Consider the following 17,464-nt stretch of genomic DNA (forward strand, 5'->3'; position numbering starts at 1 on the left):
CAGGGGCATCATTTATGCTCCACTGCATCCCCAGTGCCTGCTGCAGGCCTGGCATCTGGGAGGTGCTTATTCAATGGTTTTTGAATGAGTACGTGTGAATGATGAGGCCTGAGAAAGAAAATCAGCCCCTGACATTCAGAAATGGGTCTGATGACCAAAAATAGGCCATTATCATTGTTGCTTTATTGGAGATAAATAACCTCACAGAACATCAACATCAGACAAGGTACTCTGAAACTGTGGTAAAGTGTGAAATAAAAACAAGGTTCCTGTGCAGCTTCCAAAATTCCAACATCCTTGTTCCTTGTGGAGGACTGAGTGGCTGCGGCTTCTTTACCAATTAGACCTTTATTCTCACTCGAGGGAGCCTCCCCTTAGGTACAATGTGCTGGGACACTTGATTGTATAATTGTCCCCAACTTCTGACAGCATCCAATTACTATGGAACCACTGCTTACTGACACCTAGCCCCAAATGACCAACCTAAAACTGACACCCCACAGTTCCCCCAAGGTGCGTGCTTTCCCTCCCTGCAGGGAGTAATAAATCCAACTTGCTCCACTGCACGTGTGTTCCTGAAGGGTATTGACTGGGCTCTTGAGGGGCTGCCTGAGCTCTGCCTCTCTCATCATGTAAAGATGATGGTGATCAACAACACAGGGCTTTCTGTGTGCCAGGCCCTGTTTTGAGTTCCTCGCATATACTCATTTGCATTTTATCCTCACAAAAGCTCTGAGGAGCGGGTACTGCTCTTATCTCTGTTTTGCAGATGGAGGAGCTGAGACACTCAAAGGATTAACCCCCTGGCCCAGGTCACTGGCTAGTAAGTTGCTGAAGTGGGATTTGAACCCATGTGGTCTGGCTCCATAGTCCATGCACTGAGCTAGGGCCTAACCAGGCTTCGAGCCTAGGCAAAACACAGGTCCTGACCTGCCTTCGTCCTGTGCAGGTTGTAGAGCTCATTGGACTGTGATGGGAAGGAGGAGAAGGAGAAAGTGATGAAGAGTCCCCTGGAGGCAGCCGAGTTTGTGCCATGGCTGAGAGGACCTGGGGTGGACCCTTGACCCACAGTGGGCCCACTCTTGCCTCTCTCCCAGGAACTAAGACTTAGGATTTATGAATACTGGTCTGTCTATGCAGGAATGGTCCTTAGGGTGTGTAAGCTAGAGAACTGAGAGGTGACATCTGCCCTGGACACTGGGAGGGCATTTGGGAAAGATGGAGCAACAAGTAGAGAGAGAAGCAGAGATTGGGAAGCAGTTCAAGGGGAGAGTGAGAAGGGAGAGAAGCAAGAGGGAGAGGAGAGGAAGACAGAGAGGGAGGCAGAAGGACAGGGTCAGGGACAGGGATAGGAAGGAATGGAGAGAGAGAGAGGATGGAGGAAAGGAGGGAGAAAAACAGACATATGTATATATACACAGAGGCAGACACACACACACACACACACACACACACACACGATCCATGTCTCCTCTGTCTGCACGTTAGTCCCAACGGTTCTTTGCTCCTGCCTAGGAGAATCCACCGTCTCTTGCACCAGGGATGGCACAGACATGGAATGGTTGGGACCTCTGGCTGGATCCTTCAGCAACCCAGATCCTGGCAACACCTGTTGCTGTGGGGGATGAAGGGAATCCAAGCAATTGTTGCTCTCAGGCCCCAAAAGAAGTTGTCCAATGGGGTCAGGAGGTTTACAGTATGACTGGGAATACATTTCCTTAAATCTTGTCTTACTTTTGCCAACAATTTCCCAGGCAAGTAGTGAATTTTTTTTTGTTTGTTTCCTTTGTGTTTTTAAGAGAGGGAGGCAGCATGGTGATTTGTGAAGGGCTGAACTCAGACAGACCTAGGTTTCAGTTCTGGTCCTCTCACTTGCTGTGTGACCCTGGACAAGTCACTTCACTTCTCTGAGCCTCTCTCCAACAGCGGGACTAATAATCCTTGCCTTAGAAAGTTGTGGTGATGATGAAAAAGTGGCTGGGAATGGTAGCTCTTGGAAATAGTAGACAGTCAATAAATGTCAGTTCTCTGCTCTTCAGTCCTTTAAAGTTACTGTACAGCAGATCCTCGAATAATGCTAAAATGTTGTTTCATTATAATGTTGGTGAGAAAAAGAAAAATCAATTCCCAGCCAGGGCCATCATTTGGGTGCAGCCTGTACGTTCTCCCCATGTGTTTGTGGGTTTTCTCTGGCTCTCTGGTTTCCTCTCATATCCCCAAGATGTGCACATCAGGTGAGTTGGCATGTCTAAATGGGCCCAGTCTGGGCCGGGTGTGGTGGCTCACACCTGTAATCCCAGCACTTTGGGAAACCAAGGAGGGAGGATCACTTGAGTCCAAGGGTTCAAGACCAGCCTGGGCAACATGGTGAAACCCTATCTCTCCAAAGAATACGAAAATTAGCGGGAGGTTGTGGCACACCCCTGTAGTCCCATCTACTTGGGAGGCTGAGGTGGGAGGATCACCTGAGCCTGGGAGGTCAAGACTGCAATGAACTGTGATCGCGCCACTGCTCACCAGCCTGGGTGACAGAGAGGGACTCTGTCTCAAAAAAATACATAAATAAAATAAAATGGCCCCATCTGAGTGAGTGTGGGTGTGGGTGTGCTTTGTGAGGGGATGGCGGTCCTGTCCAGTGGGGTTTATTGCCTTGTGCCCTGAGCTGCCAGGATAGGCTGTGGCCACCTGCAACCCTGAACTGGAATTACTGGGTTAGTGATTATCTTACTTGTTTTTATTAATCTTTCTTAAGTGTATGTATAGCTCACACTTATTTCAATATTTGATATTTGAAATGTTTTGGTGTTCATTTAGAAGTTTAGTGATGTTTTTGTGACCAGAGATATGCTGTAGAAAGTTAACTCTAGTTTATATCCATTGGCCTGTGGTAACACTGGTGTTGTAGTACATTGTTTCACCTAAAGTTGCAGTTTCCAAGCATCTGCTAATGACATTAGGTGGGAACTTACCCTATTAGTAAAATTTACACTTGACAAGATTTTAAAAAATATTTTCCACTGACAAATAGAATTATATTTACCTGTCTGCATTTCAATAAATTTGTAGGAATGAAACTAACATCTGGCTCCAATATTTTAACTTTTTAATGTTCTTAATATGGACTGTAAATGATAAATATAACAAGGAAATTTTTATCAACATATAAATGCTTTTCTCAGACATAGTGGGCTCTTTTCTCCTCTGGTTGATTGTGCTGATGAAGATGGCAGTAATGGCTCCATTTCTTGAGCACTCACTGTGTGCCTGTCCTGTTGGTGATAATGAAGATGGTAGCACTGGCTTTCATTATCTTGAGCACTGCTGTGTGCCCATGCTGATGGTGATGATGAAGATGGCTTCCACTTCTTGAGCACTCACTACCATGTGCCTGTCCTGATGGTGATGATGCAGATGGTAATAGTGGCTTCCATTTCTTGAGCACTCACTACTGTGTTCCTGTTCTGATGGTGATGATGAAAATGATAGTAACGGCTTCCATTATCTTGAGCACTGCTGTGTACCTATCCTAATGGTGATGATGAAGATGTAGTAATGGCTTCCACTTCTTGAGCACTCACTACCATGTGCCTGTCCTGATGGTGGTGATGCAGATGGTAACAGTAGCTTCCATTTCCTGAGCACTGCGCTGTACCTGCTTTACACTTTACTTGAGTTCTCCCATTTATTTACCCTTCATAACTCTGTGAGGGGTTCCTGTTGGGATCTCCTCTGCAGAAGATGATGGAGAGAAAAGGAGGATGGAGAAAGGGGAAGGGATAGCATGGTGCCCCTCCTTGCTGATTCAGGTGGTTGGAATGGATGCTCAGAGAAAAAATGGGCAGAGCCAGAAATCCCAAGACCTGATGTTAGTAGGATATGGGGCCCAGCTGCCAACATGTGGCCCAGAGCAGTGGAGGATGCCCTGGCTATGCCCTGGCACACAGTCCTCTACTGCCCTGGCATCTGAGCACTGGGGACTGTGCCAGTGGGGTCAGTGCCCTCAGCTGGACACAGAGCAGAACTTGAGAAATATGGGCCCCCGAACCCACAGGACTCAGAAACCCAGCACCCAGGGAGGCCTGGGAGAAGAAGAGGGATGCCCTCAGCTAGCACATGGGGGCTTGAGGTCCTGTTGACTTATAAGGGACCTCATCTGATCTCCTCACTGCACATGCAGGCTTCCTTCCCAGCTCCTCTGTCAACCTTTGTCCCAGCCTTCAAACTTTCTCTTCCCGACACCATTGTGACACTTCGTCAGTTCTGCTTCTAGTCCACTAGATGCTGCTCTGCACCCACCTAAGTACCATCATTTCTAATTCCTTAGATCCCAGTTTGGTAGAGACAGGTGAGCTGGTCAGCCCTTCAGATTTCCCAGGAGGCAGACTGGAGACCAGAGTGCTTACCAGGGCTCTTTGCCATGTGGTAATGATTTAAACTTCAATCACTATAACTTGTGGAGCTCTTTTCACGGATTAGCTCCGGTAACTCCCACAGGCCCCATGATGTATGTTCCCATCCTACATATGAGGAAATAGTATCTCAGGGAGATGATGTGAGTTGCTCAGGGTTACACAGCAAATACCTGGATAGGGTGTGATTTGATAAAGCTTTTTGTCCAAGTTCAAATGCCAGAGACATAATAGTGTGATAATGCCAGTAGAAGTTGCTATTTATTAAGCTCCTACTACTGGGCGAAGCTTGCAGAATACAGAGATGAATATGACAGACCTATTCCATGGGCAATTTGTCACGTGTCCACTCCCGTGGGAACTTCAAGGGCAGTGCCCATGTGTCCCCAGCACTGAGCACAGAGCACGCCATAGAAGAGGGTCTCAGCTAATGTTGGTTAAATCAGTGAATGAACTGCTGCGGGCTATACAATAAGCACTTTGGTCTTGTGATATTTTTTCCTCTATAAAGGGAAGGTGGAGGACAGATTCCCCCACCTGTCTTATCAAAGGTCCCATTTTTGGATGCGTTGGCTCAATCACACAGGCCCATCCCTAAGGTCCCTTTTGGTTCTGCAGTGCTGCCACCTATCATTGGTGGTTTAGAACTATCTTTTCTAGGAGTACTTGCTTCTTTATTTATCACCGATGTATGCCGCAGAGCCCTCTACTGCCCTGGCATCTGAGCACTGGGGGACTGGGGAGCAGGGGCAGTGCCCTTAGCTGGACACGGACACATGGACAGATGGAGCAGAACTCTATATTTCTTTGGAGCCTTAAACAATGTGGAGAATGTGATGAACTCTATAGATGCTTCCCCCAGAAAAACATATTCATGCCTACGTTTTACATACAATTTCAGGGCTTCCTAGAGCCTAAGTTAGCATCTCTACTGTAGAGGATTCTTGAAGACCGTAAGATATCAAGAAGGAAAGAATCATATCTCAACTGGTAGCATTATCTGTTCAATCAACACATTCTTATTGAATTGCTGCTAAGTTAACTTTAGCATCCAGATCAGTCAGGAGGGAGCTCTTGGGCAGCAGGGGTTCCAGGCAATGAGGACTCTCAGCTCTCAGGCCACACCTGCTGATGGAGCTCTGGGTGGTTTTCATAGCTTCTCACCTCCATGGTGCACTTGCAACTTTTTCTTCCTCCTGGTCCCTCTCTTCAGAGCCCTTTAGAGCAGGCTTATACAAGATGAGTGTGGAGAATCCTGAATTATCCCCGACTGGCAGCCGTGTTCTTTAGTGCTCATGGGCCAGAGTTTATCCCAAAGGTTAGCAAAATCAGCCACTCTCAGGGTTATAAGTTCAAAGCCACTCTCATCGCAACTTCCTCAACAAAATGTCAGAAATATCTTCCTCTCCATTTTTGTTAATAATAATTTTTTTAAAAGCCTTGGCTGTTCATTGGGCACATATGTATTGAGTACTTTGGGGGCACCCGAGACTATGGGCTGAAGGAGATTATATCTTTGGATGAGGCATGGTGGATGGGGGCAGGATGAGCTGATGTCTGGCTGTTAAGTGTCAATCCATGTTTTATAGGGTTCAAAACTGCCACAGTTTTGTGGATTGTTTTAAGAAAAAAAATTGTAAAATTTCACTTCAAAAGTGAATGATTTTTAGAATTAGAGAAGAAACTGCAAAAGCCATCAATTTAAGAAAACTGAGAAACATGACAGACATCACAAAATTAGGAAAAAATAACATTTAAAATAATAGTCTGTAATGCTTTATTCCTGATGTATTTATATTTTGCCTTCATAGTGTTTGATTTCTCCTACATATAACACTAATTTTATAATATTTGGTATAGAAAGAGTAAAAATATATTGCAGTTTTTCTTCCATCATGGAGGATAGAAATCTGTTCTGTATTAATCAGAATTTAGAAAAAATATTGGTGTCACATGTAATTATTTGTAATGTCATGTTAATTTTAAGGATTGTTGTCAAATTTGGGCAAGCCCCATATCAAGATTCTTACATATGTGAATTGTCAGATTTCTGCGGATTTTGAGTCATGTTTGTGTGTGTGTGTGTGTGTGTGTGTGTGAGAGAGAGAGAGACAGAGAGCGAGAGCACACGTGATAACTAGTTAAACTCAAATACTCCTGGAATGACACTCATTAATCAATTTATCATTAATATAAATACGTAAAGAATTTTGTGTTATGTTCATTTTATGTTAAATCAGTTAGAACTTTATATAATCCTGTAATATGTTGATAAACTTTATTCCTCTTCATTAATTTGGTTATTGAACAATCTAAGTGCCTAATCTTTGATTCTATTTGAAATGTATCTCTTCCTCTTTATGAATTTCTGCTTTTGCTATGATAGGAAATGTTTTGTTATAACTCTCATTGTTTGGCACATTTAGAATTACATACACTGCACTATCAAGTATATTCCAATAGAGAGAACTTCTATTTTGATTCACTATTGATCAGATTAAAGTCTGCTTCTTGTGATTTTATATATCTTAGCATGAGAACAAAAAATGGAGCCTCTGGTGCCACTGATTTCAAAATTCATTTCTCCTTCACTTCCCACATGGTTCTGGTGCAAGCACTACAGGATATGTTCCCATTGTGGGATTACATCTGGCCCTGCACCTTTGTGTTAGTACATAGAGAGTTGAACTGAAGCAGTATCCCTGGAAGTTACTCCAACTCCAGGATAGTGAGCAATAACTTACCTATGTACTGAAGTGGCTGCTTAGCACATTGGTATAACTCACAGAACCTCAACAAAGAACATCCCTAACTCAGCTGTCTTGTACCCACACAACACGGGGAGAATTAACCAATGGGAAAAGTCAGGATGCAAAGAAAAAGATGATTGCTTGGTAGGCTATTAATTCCTACCTGCCTCAGTTTCAGAACTTGTTATTGGTCTATTCAGGGATTCGACTTCAGATGGATTCACAGCCGAATTCTACCAGAGGTACAAAGAGGAGCTGGTACCATTCCTTCTGAAACTATTCCAAACAACCGAAAAGGAGGGACTCCTCCCTAACGCATTTTATGAAGCCAGCATCATTCTGATACTAAAACCTGGCACAGACACAACAAAGAGAGAAAACTTCAGGCCAATATCCCTGATGAACCTCGACGCAAAAATCCTCAATAAAATACTGGTAAACTGAAACCAGCAGCACATCAAAATACGTATTCTCCATGATCACGTCAGCTTCATCCCTAGGATGCAAGGCTGGTTCAACATATGCAAATCAATAAACCTAATCCATAACATAAACAGAACCAAAGACAAAACCCACAAGATTATCTCAATAGATTCTGAAAAGGCCTTCAATAAAATTCAACATTGCTTCATGTTAAAAATTCTCAATAAACTAGGTATTGATGGAACATATCTCAAAATAATAAGAGCTATTTATGACAAACCCACAGCCAATATCATATTGAATGGACAAAAGCTGGAAGCATTCCCTTTGAAAACCGGTATGAGACAAGAATGCCCTCCCTCACCACTCCTATTCAACATAGTATTGGGAGTCCTGGCCAGGGCGATCAGGCAAGAGAAGGAAATAAAGGGTATTCAAATAGGAAGAGAGGAAGTCAAATTGTCTTTGTTTGCAGATGACATGATTCTATTTTAGAAAACCCCATCATCTCAGCCCCAAAACTCCTTAAGCTGATAAGCAACTTCAGCAAAGTCAGACAAGCAGAGAGTCAAATCATGAATGAACTCCCATTCACAATTACTACAAAGAGAATAAAATACCTAGGAATACAGCTAACAAGGGATGTAAAGGACCTCTTCCAGGAGTACTACAAAGCACTGCTGAAGGAAATAAGAGAGGACACAAACAAATGGAAAAACATTCCATCCTCATGGATAGGAGAATCAATATCATGACAATGGCCATACTGCCCAAAGAAATTTATAGATTCAATGCTATTTGCATCAAAATACCATTGACATTCTTCACAGAATTAGAAAAAACTACTTTAAATTTCATATGGAATCAAAGAAGACCCCATATAGCCAAGACAATCCTGAGTAAAAAGAACAAAGCTGGAGTCATCATGCTACCTGACTTCAAACCATACTACAAGGCTACAGTAACAAAACAGCATGGTACTGGTACCAAAACAGATATATAGACCAATGGAACAGAACAGGGACCTCAGAAATAACACCACGCATCTACAACCATCTGATCTTTGACAAACCTGACAAAAACAAGCAATGAGGAAAGGATCTTCTATTCAATAAATGGTGTGGGGAAGACTGGCTAGCCATATGCAGAAAATTGAAACTGGACCCCATTCTTATACCTTGTATAAAAGTTAACTCAAGATGGATTAAAGACTTAAATGTAAAACCCAAAACCATAACAACCCTAGAAGAAAACCTAGGTAATACCGTTCAAGACATAGGCATGGGCAAAGACTTCATGATGAAAATGCCAAAAGCAATTGCAACAAAAGCCAAAATGGACAAATGGAATCTAATTAAACTAAAGAGTTTCTGCACAGCAAAAGAAACTATCATTAGAGTGAACAGGCAATCTACAGAATGGGAGAAAATTTTCCCAATCTACCCATCTGACAAAGGTCTAATATCCAGAATTTACAAGAAACTTAAACAAATTTACAATAAAAAAGGAAAATACCCTATCAAAAAGTGAGCAAGGGATATGAACAGCCACTTCTCAAAATAAGACATTTATGTGGCCAACAAACATGAAAAAAAGCTCGGGCTGGGCATGGTGGCTCATGCCTGTGATCCCAGCACTTTGGGATGCTGAGGCGGATGAATCACGAGGTCAGGAGTTCAAGACCAGCCTGGCCAATATAGTGAACCCCATCTCTACTAAAAATACAAAAATTAGCTGGGTATGGTGGTGTGTGCCTCTAGTCCCAGCTACTTAGGAGACTGAGGCAGGAGAATCGCTTGAATGCAGGAGGTGGAAGTTGTGGTGAGTTGAGCTCAACACCACTGATCATTAGAAAAATGCAAATCAAAACCACAAGGAGATACTATCTCATGCCAATCAGAATGGTGATTATTAAAAAGTCAAGAAACAATAGATGTTGGTGAGACTGTGGAGAAATAGGAATGCTTTTATGCTGTTGGTGGAAATGCAAATTAGTTCAACCATTGTGGAAGACAGTGTAGCAATTCCTCAAGGATCTAGAACAAGAAATACCATTTGACCCAGCAATCCCATTACTGGGCATATACCCCAAAGAATATAAATCATTCTACTGTAAAGACACATGCACATGTATGTTTACTGCAGCACTATTTACAATAGCAAAGACATGAAACCAACCCAAATGCCCATCAATGATAGACTGGATATAGAAAATGTGGCACATATACACCATGGATTACCATGCAGCCATGAAAAGAATGAGATCATGTCCTCTGCAGGGACATAGATGAAGCTGGAAGCCATCATACTCAGCAAAGTAACACAGGAACAGAAAACCAAATACAGCATGTTCTTACTCATAAGTGGGAGCTGAACATTGAGAAAACATGGACACAGGGCGGGAACATCATACATTGGGGCCTGTTGGGGGTGGTGAGTGAGGGGAGGGAACTTAGAGGACAGGTCAGTACGTGCAGCAAACCACCATGGCACAGGTATACCTATGTAAGAAACCTGCATGTTCTGCACATGTATCCCAGAAATTAAAGTAAATTTTTTAAAAAACATGTTTGCAACTGAAATATTAAAATATACTGTTTCTATATATTGAATACATGTATTTCACATATATTTTGTATTTTAATATATATTGAAATATAGTACTCATGGAAATTAAAATAAAAACAAAAACAAATTTGGCCATGCTTTTCAAGAAATGATTCTCAGCCTCACATTTACATCCAAAAATCAGTTCAAGATTTACCGTGGATCTAACTATACAAGATAGAACAATAAACTTTCAGAATAAAATAAAGGAGAATTTTTCATGACTTTAGGGGCAGGCAAAGATTATATAACTGGGTCAAAGGTGCTAACCATGGAGGAAAAATAATAAACTCTTTTAAAACAAAGACTCTTCATCAATAGACACCATTAGGAATGTGAAAAGAGAAGCCACAGAGTGGAAAATGCTTCCCATAATACACATAGCCAACAAATATCTTGTAGCTAGGAAGAAAAAACAAGAGAAAATGGGCAAAAGACGTGAATAGGCACTTTGCAAAAGAGGATATCCACATTGCTAAAAAAAAAAAAGAAAAAAGAAATGAAAATGTACATCGCTTCATTAGTTTGCAGTAAAATACAACTGAAAACCCAACAGGATACTAACACATTTTCACTGGAAAGACTAAAACGAAAATTCTCAATACCTAGTGTCACTGAGGACATGGGGGAGCTGAAAATCCATTCATTGCTGATGTTTGGGTAGATACAAAACTCTGAAAAATTATATACTAAAATCTCCTAAAACTGAATACATCCACACCCTTAGACTTTATAGTGACCTCTCTGTGTTGTCCCAACACCGATATGTACTTGTGTCCATAAATACACATGATTTGGAATGTTCATAGCATCACTATTCATAGCAGCTGCAGATCTAAAACTATTCAAGTGCCCATCAGCAATAGAATAAAGTGTGGTACGGTCGTTCTCTCTCAGTTTTGCTTTCTGAGGTTTCACTTACCTATGGTCAACTTTGGTCTGAAAATAAGTGAGTATATCACAATAAGGTATTTTGAGAAAAAGAGAAACTACATTCACATAACTTTTATGACAGTATACTATTATACTTGTTCTGTTTTATTATTGGTTCTTGTTGCTAACCTCCTACGGTGCCTAATTTCTAAATTAATGTTATTTTAGTTTTATATGTATAGAAAAAATAATATACATAGAGTTTGGTGCTATATTGGTTTCAGGGATCCCTCGGGGGCCTTGGGATGTATTCTTTCATGGAAAAGGGAGGACTACCGTATATTTACATGGTGAAACATTATACCACTTTGAGAATAAGAAAATGATAACTGCATGAAAGAATGCGGACTAATCTCACATGGAGGGAAAGAAACCAGACACAAAAGAGTGCCTAGTATTTGTCGGATAATGTGATAAGCACATCACACACATCACCGAATTCATTCCTTACCATGACACCCTTAGTTACTATATTTATTCCATCTTACAGATGAGGAGGCTGAGGCCCAGAGAAGTTAGGTCTCTTGTCTATGTGCATAGCTAATAAGCTTGAGTAGTTCTGAGACTTATTTGCACCAAGAGATGGAACACAGTGTCCTGCCCCTACCCACTGAGGTCCTCGTCCCAGGGCTGGGAGGCATTTCTGAACTCCAGGGGGTCCCCACTTCCTTGCCTCTAAAGTGGGAAGAGAGACTTCACTGTCCCAGGGTTCAGAGGATAAATGGGGTTACCTACATGAAAGGGCACATTTGCTTATGGCTAAAGAACGGTGCTGTTTCCAACAGCCAGGAGAGAAAATTCTGTTCTCCAAGTATCATTCTTTTTCTGATTTCTCTTTGCTTTCTAATATTCTGGAAGGAAATCCAGACTTGAACATGGAGTGATTTAATGTCTGATGAAAGGGATCTTTTCATTCAGGATGGGTGGGTGCAATTGCAATGCATAATTTTTCATCAGTGAGCTGTGGGTACTGAAGACTTGTGTGGTTCCAGAGGAGTGTTTCGAGGCTGGTAGCCCTTCTCCCTAATTCATTGATTATTCATCTTTTGGCCTCCAGACCTCTAATCCAGCACTGTTCCATAGACAATTAACATAACCCACAAATGGAAAGCACATACATAATTCTAAATTTTTTTTTTTTGAGACGGAGTCTCACTCTGTCGCCCAGGCTGGAGTGCAGTGGCCGGATCTCAGCTCACTGCAAGCTCTGTCTCCCGGGTTCACACCATTCTCCTGCCTCAGCCTCCCGAGTAGCTGGGACTACAGGCGCCCGCCACCTCACCCGGCTAGTTTTTTGTATTTTTTTAGTAGAGACAGGGTTTCACCGTGTTAGCCAGGATGGTCTCGATCTCCTGACCTTGTGATCCACCTGTCTCGGCCTCCCAAAGTGCTGGGATTACAGGCTTGAGCCACCGCGCCTGGCCAGTGCTGCCAGGGTTTTTAAATGCTCAAGAGAAGCAGGAAATCAGTTCCATTTTAAAATGCTGCCACTTCAGCAACATATTTTTTTAAAGAGACAGGGTCTTGCTCTGTCACCTAGGCTGGAGTTCAGTGGTGTGATCATAGCTCACTGCAGCCTGGAACTCCTGGGCTGAAGCGATCCTCCCACCTCAGCCTCCTGAGTAGCTGGGACTACAGGCGCCTGCCACCGCACCCGGCTAGTTTTTTGTATTTTTTAGTAGAGACGGGGTTTCACCGTGTTAGCCAGGATGGTCTCGATCTCCTGACCTCGGAATCTGCCTGTCTCGGCCTCCCAAAGTGCTGGGATTACAGGCTTGAGCCACCACACCCGGCCAATTCTAAAATTTTTAATAACCATATTAAAAAACAGACAACACTAATTTTAATAATTTTAATTTTATTATACTCAAAATGTTATTATTTTGATATGGAATCAATATATAAACATATTAGCAAGGAGGTATTTTATATTCTCTTTTTCTTAAGAAATCTTTACAGAGTGTTTTACAGTATATAGCACATCTCAGTTGAGACTTTCAGGTGGTCAATAACTGCGTGCCAGTAGGGGCTACTGAACAGGGAAGCTCTAGTGTAATCAATTTCATACAATTCCCTAGATAAGATCCCTTAATCTACACCTAGAGGTAACATTTATGGAACATCTGGTGCGTGCCCATGCCTTCTCTTATCATAACTTTAAGAAGTAAATGTTATTATTCTTTCTATTTTACATACGAGGAAACTGAGACACAGACAGGCCAAGACGAGTGCAAGGCCTTGGAGGCTGTAAATGACAGAGCCATAATTTAAACCCAGGCAGTCTGGCATTGCAGCTCAAGCACTGCTTGCCAAATACATTTTCATTGTAATACTAATTTGGTCCAAATACTTCTTTGCACCAGATGGTGCCTCTCTTCCCACTTTAGAGGCAAGGAAGTGGGGACCCCCTGGAGTTCGGAAATGCCTCCCAGCTCTGGGATGAGGATCTCAGTGGGTAGGGGCAGGACATTTTGTTCCATCTCTTGGTGCAACTGCAAGTCTCAGAGCTATTCAAGCTTATTAGCTACGGACATAGACAAGAGGGCTAACTTCTCTGGTACAAAAATATTGTACTGGCAAAAACCTGCTGGCAAAAACCTGCAAATACTTTTGCACCAACCTAATAGAGTCACATACAGGATTCCTTTATAATAATTATATAAATATTATTCAGAATTTTTTACTATTTCAAGAATCCATTTCCCGGGTTATTGAATAGCATTTTGGCAACAAGGCATCTTTCTCCTGAGACCACTTATCCCAGTCACTACAAGGAGAATATATTTTAATACATACTGCAGGACACAATCAAGGCAAAATTCTCAAGTTCAGGCCCCGAGGGTCACCTGGCACATTCTAATGAAATGCTAAATGGAGCAAGGTACAGATATACCCTGATTGATACAGCAGACCTGGTACTAAAATTAGGGTGACCAACCCTCCAGTTTTCCCAGGATGGCGTTTTCCCTGGCATGGGACTTTCAGTGGTAAAGGTCCCAGACAAACTGGGACAACAAGTTGGCTTCCCTACTTGAAATGGTGCAGGTGGGTGAGGCCCTTGCAAATGGCATTGCACTTGTTCACCAGCTCACCAGAGCACTACGCTTGAGAACTGATTCTTTTCCATTCTGCTTGGCAGGACCCTGAACACCCTGGCTTTCAGTTCAAATATTGGCCTTTGTCCATGTGACTGACGGTCAGATCGGTACCATCCAGTGGACTCCTAATCCGTCTCCTCTCACTGACTGTAGCCCCTCTGACTTCCTCTCTCTCACTGCAGCAAGGGAATCTTTTTTTTTTTTTTAAGGGTATAGCTTCCTTTTTTTATTTTTATACTTTAAATATGAACCTTAAATGTAAAGGGAATCTTTAAAAATGCAAGCACATTTGATCAATGGACCTCCTCAAGTGCCTGGGGCTGAAAACCTTTCAGTGGTTCTCTAGTGTTCCCGAGATAAACAGCAAGTCCCTGAATGAGTCCCACAGGACAAGGCCTAGTTCCTGTCTGCTGCTGGAACTTCGTCTTACGCTGTGTCCCCTCTGCTTACTCTGCTCCAGCCCCACTGGCTTTTGCTCTGGCCTCAGACGTGTTCGTCTCCCTTCAGCCATGGGAACTTTGCTCATGCTCTTCCTAATGCCTAGAAGATTCTTCCTGCCTCTGTCCTACTAACTGATGCCTATTTATCCTTCAGATCTCAGCTCACAAGTGGCTTTCTTGGGGAAAGCTTCCCTGACCTCCCAGTCCACATAACAGCCACCTCACAGCATGCCCTCCATCTCCCCTTCATAGCTCACAGGTTCACATGTATGTGTGTGTGTGTGTGTGTGCGTGTGTGTGTATTTGATCCATTCTCATCTCCGCCAGTAGAGTGTAAACTCATTGAGGGAATAGCTCTGCCTCTTTTTCTTGATCTTGTATTTCTAGCACCTAGCACCAGGCTTTGCACAAAGTAGATGTTCAATAAGCATTTGTTATTGGAATAAATGATGCATAGTTAAGCGTTCAATGTATGTTTGGATTTTTTTTTTTTTTTTTGGAGTAGGGCAAAAACATTGCTAACAATATAAAGTTACCAACCTAATTCTTGTTGGAGTAGAGTGAATTTCCTCCAAGCTCAGCACTATATCTTGATCATCAGGAGAAATGCTCTGGATCTTAGATTTTGAGGGCTTAGAAGGTGGGAGGAAAGACAGACGATGGCAATTTTAAAATGTTGCTGTTATTATTATTATTATTACTTGAGACAGGTCTCACTCTGTTACACAGGCTGGAGTACAGTGGCACTGTCACAGCTCACTGCCACCTCAACCTTTTGGGCTGAAGTGATTCTCCTTCCTCAGTTTCCCGAAGAACTGGGACTACAGGCACCTGCCACCATGCCAGGTTATTATTATTTTTTTATTTTTAGTAGACAAGGTCTTGCTATGTTACGCAGGCTGGTCTTAAACTCCTGAGCTCAAGTGACCCTCCCACTTTGGCCTCCCAAAGTGCTGGGATTATAGGCGTGAGCTACCGTGTCTGGCTCTTTTTAAAAATTATTGGCTGGGTGCGGTGGCTCACGCCTGTAATCCCAGCACTTTGGGAGGCTGAGGTGGGCGGATCACCTGAGGTCGGGAGTTTGAGCCCAGCCTGACCAACATGGAGAAACCCTGTCTCTACTAAAAATACAAAAAAATCAGCCAGGCATGGTGGCGCATGCCTGTAATCCCAGTTACTTGGGAGGCTGAGGCAGGAGAATCGCTTAAACCCAGGAGGTGGAGTTGTGGTGAATCGCGATCGTGCCATTGCACTCTAGCCAGGGCAACAAGAGTGAAACTCCGTCTCAAAAAACACACACACACAAATATTATTAAGGGCTAGAAACAACCACAACAAACACATCCACTGTCTCCATCATGTAATAAAAGAAATACCATTTTAATCCCAAAGAGTAGGAAGGATATAACTTCAGAAAACAAACAAACAAAAACAAAAACAAAATTATCCCTGGGCAGACACAGATAGTTGGTATCTTTGCACTTTTGCAGTGACAACTTCTGACACTAGTTTATGGATTCGAATCTTGTCTCCATTACTTCCTAGCTTGTGACCTTGGATAATCAACTTCTCCTCTCAGCAACTCTCTGCCTCCATCTTGGGGTTGTCGTTAGAACGAAATGATTGGATGTATATGAGCACTATCTGACTCCACAAATCACAATGGTTAATACACAGAGCAAGAGCACCATCGTTTCTAACTAGAGACAACAGCGCCACTTAGTGGTTTGTTTGCCCCGGCTACAGACAAGCTGAGCCCGCAGGGCAATAACGAGGCATCTACCGGCGGTGAATGGGAATCTTGTATCGTGGCCAAAACTGAGACCAGAGCAGAGAGAAAAGCCATAAATATTCATGGAAACATTCAAGGTTCAGGCACGTCCGTCTCCCTGAGAATAAAGTTTGTTTCTGGGAAGCTACTGTCCAAGCTGTCAGTCCCATAAGAGGGAGAAAAAATAAAATCTCTCTCCCTGGGCCTCTCAGCAACTGAGGAGCCGCTTTACTGGGGTGGGGGAACGCTGTCTTTTCACAGTGGCTGGCAGGACAGTGGGGCTTTGGCACCGTCCCTGTGGGGGTGGGTGCGGAGAAAGGGGTCGCTGTCAGCCAGAGCCCTCCCTGCCTCCTGCTTTCCTTCGAGGTCTGAAGAATGAAAAAGGATGAACAAACGGAATGTGTTTTGTACTGGTCACAAAACAGCAACAAATGTAAGCTCTGTGCAATCCCTGATAAGGGCTTTGCACGGATGGAGCCATTAACCCTAGGAAATAACACTGTCCTCAGAAAAGCAGTTGCAGGAGAGTCTATGAGACCTGAAAGTAGACGTGAGCACTGTTTTAACCTTCCTTCCCCAGTGTGAGAGATGGACAGGGATTTTTTGTTTCCTGCCTCTGCTTGCAGGCTTTTTTGCCTGTGATAGGGAAGGAACCTCAGTGAAGGGCAGAGAAGATTGGCTCTGGATGTAGGTAGGCTGACGTTCAGATTCCAGTTCTGTCACGTGCTGTGTGACCTTAAGCAAGTCACATCTCCCTGACCCTATTTCTGTATCTGCTGGGGATGATCATAGTATATCCCTCAGTTTGATTTGATGAGATGATTTGATGTTGAGTGGCCTAACCTATTCTACAACCTCAGATGCCTATAGGGGCCAGGCAGACGTCATGAATGAGAGAAGTGGGTCAGATGCAGGGCAGTAGGGAGTGGTGGGGACTGCAGTAAACCAGGGAGCACAAGCCCCATGTAATGGGTGCAGCTGGTCAGCATGATCTGACCCAGGCACTCTGGCATTTGATCCAGGGCGTTACAGA

Source organism: Colobus angolensis, unplaced genomic scaffold, assembly GCF_000951035.1.
Source record: "Colobus angolensis palliatus isolate OR3802 unplaced genomic scaffold, Cang.pa_1.0 Scaffold10, whole genome shotgun sequence".
NCBI lineage: Eukaryota > Metazoa > Chordata > Mammalia > Primates > Cercopithecidae > Colobus > Colobus angolensis.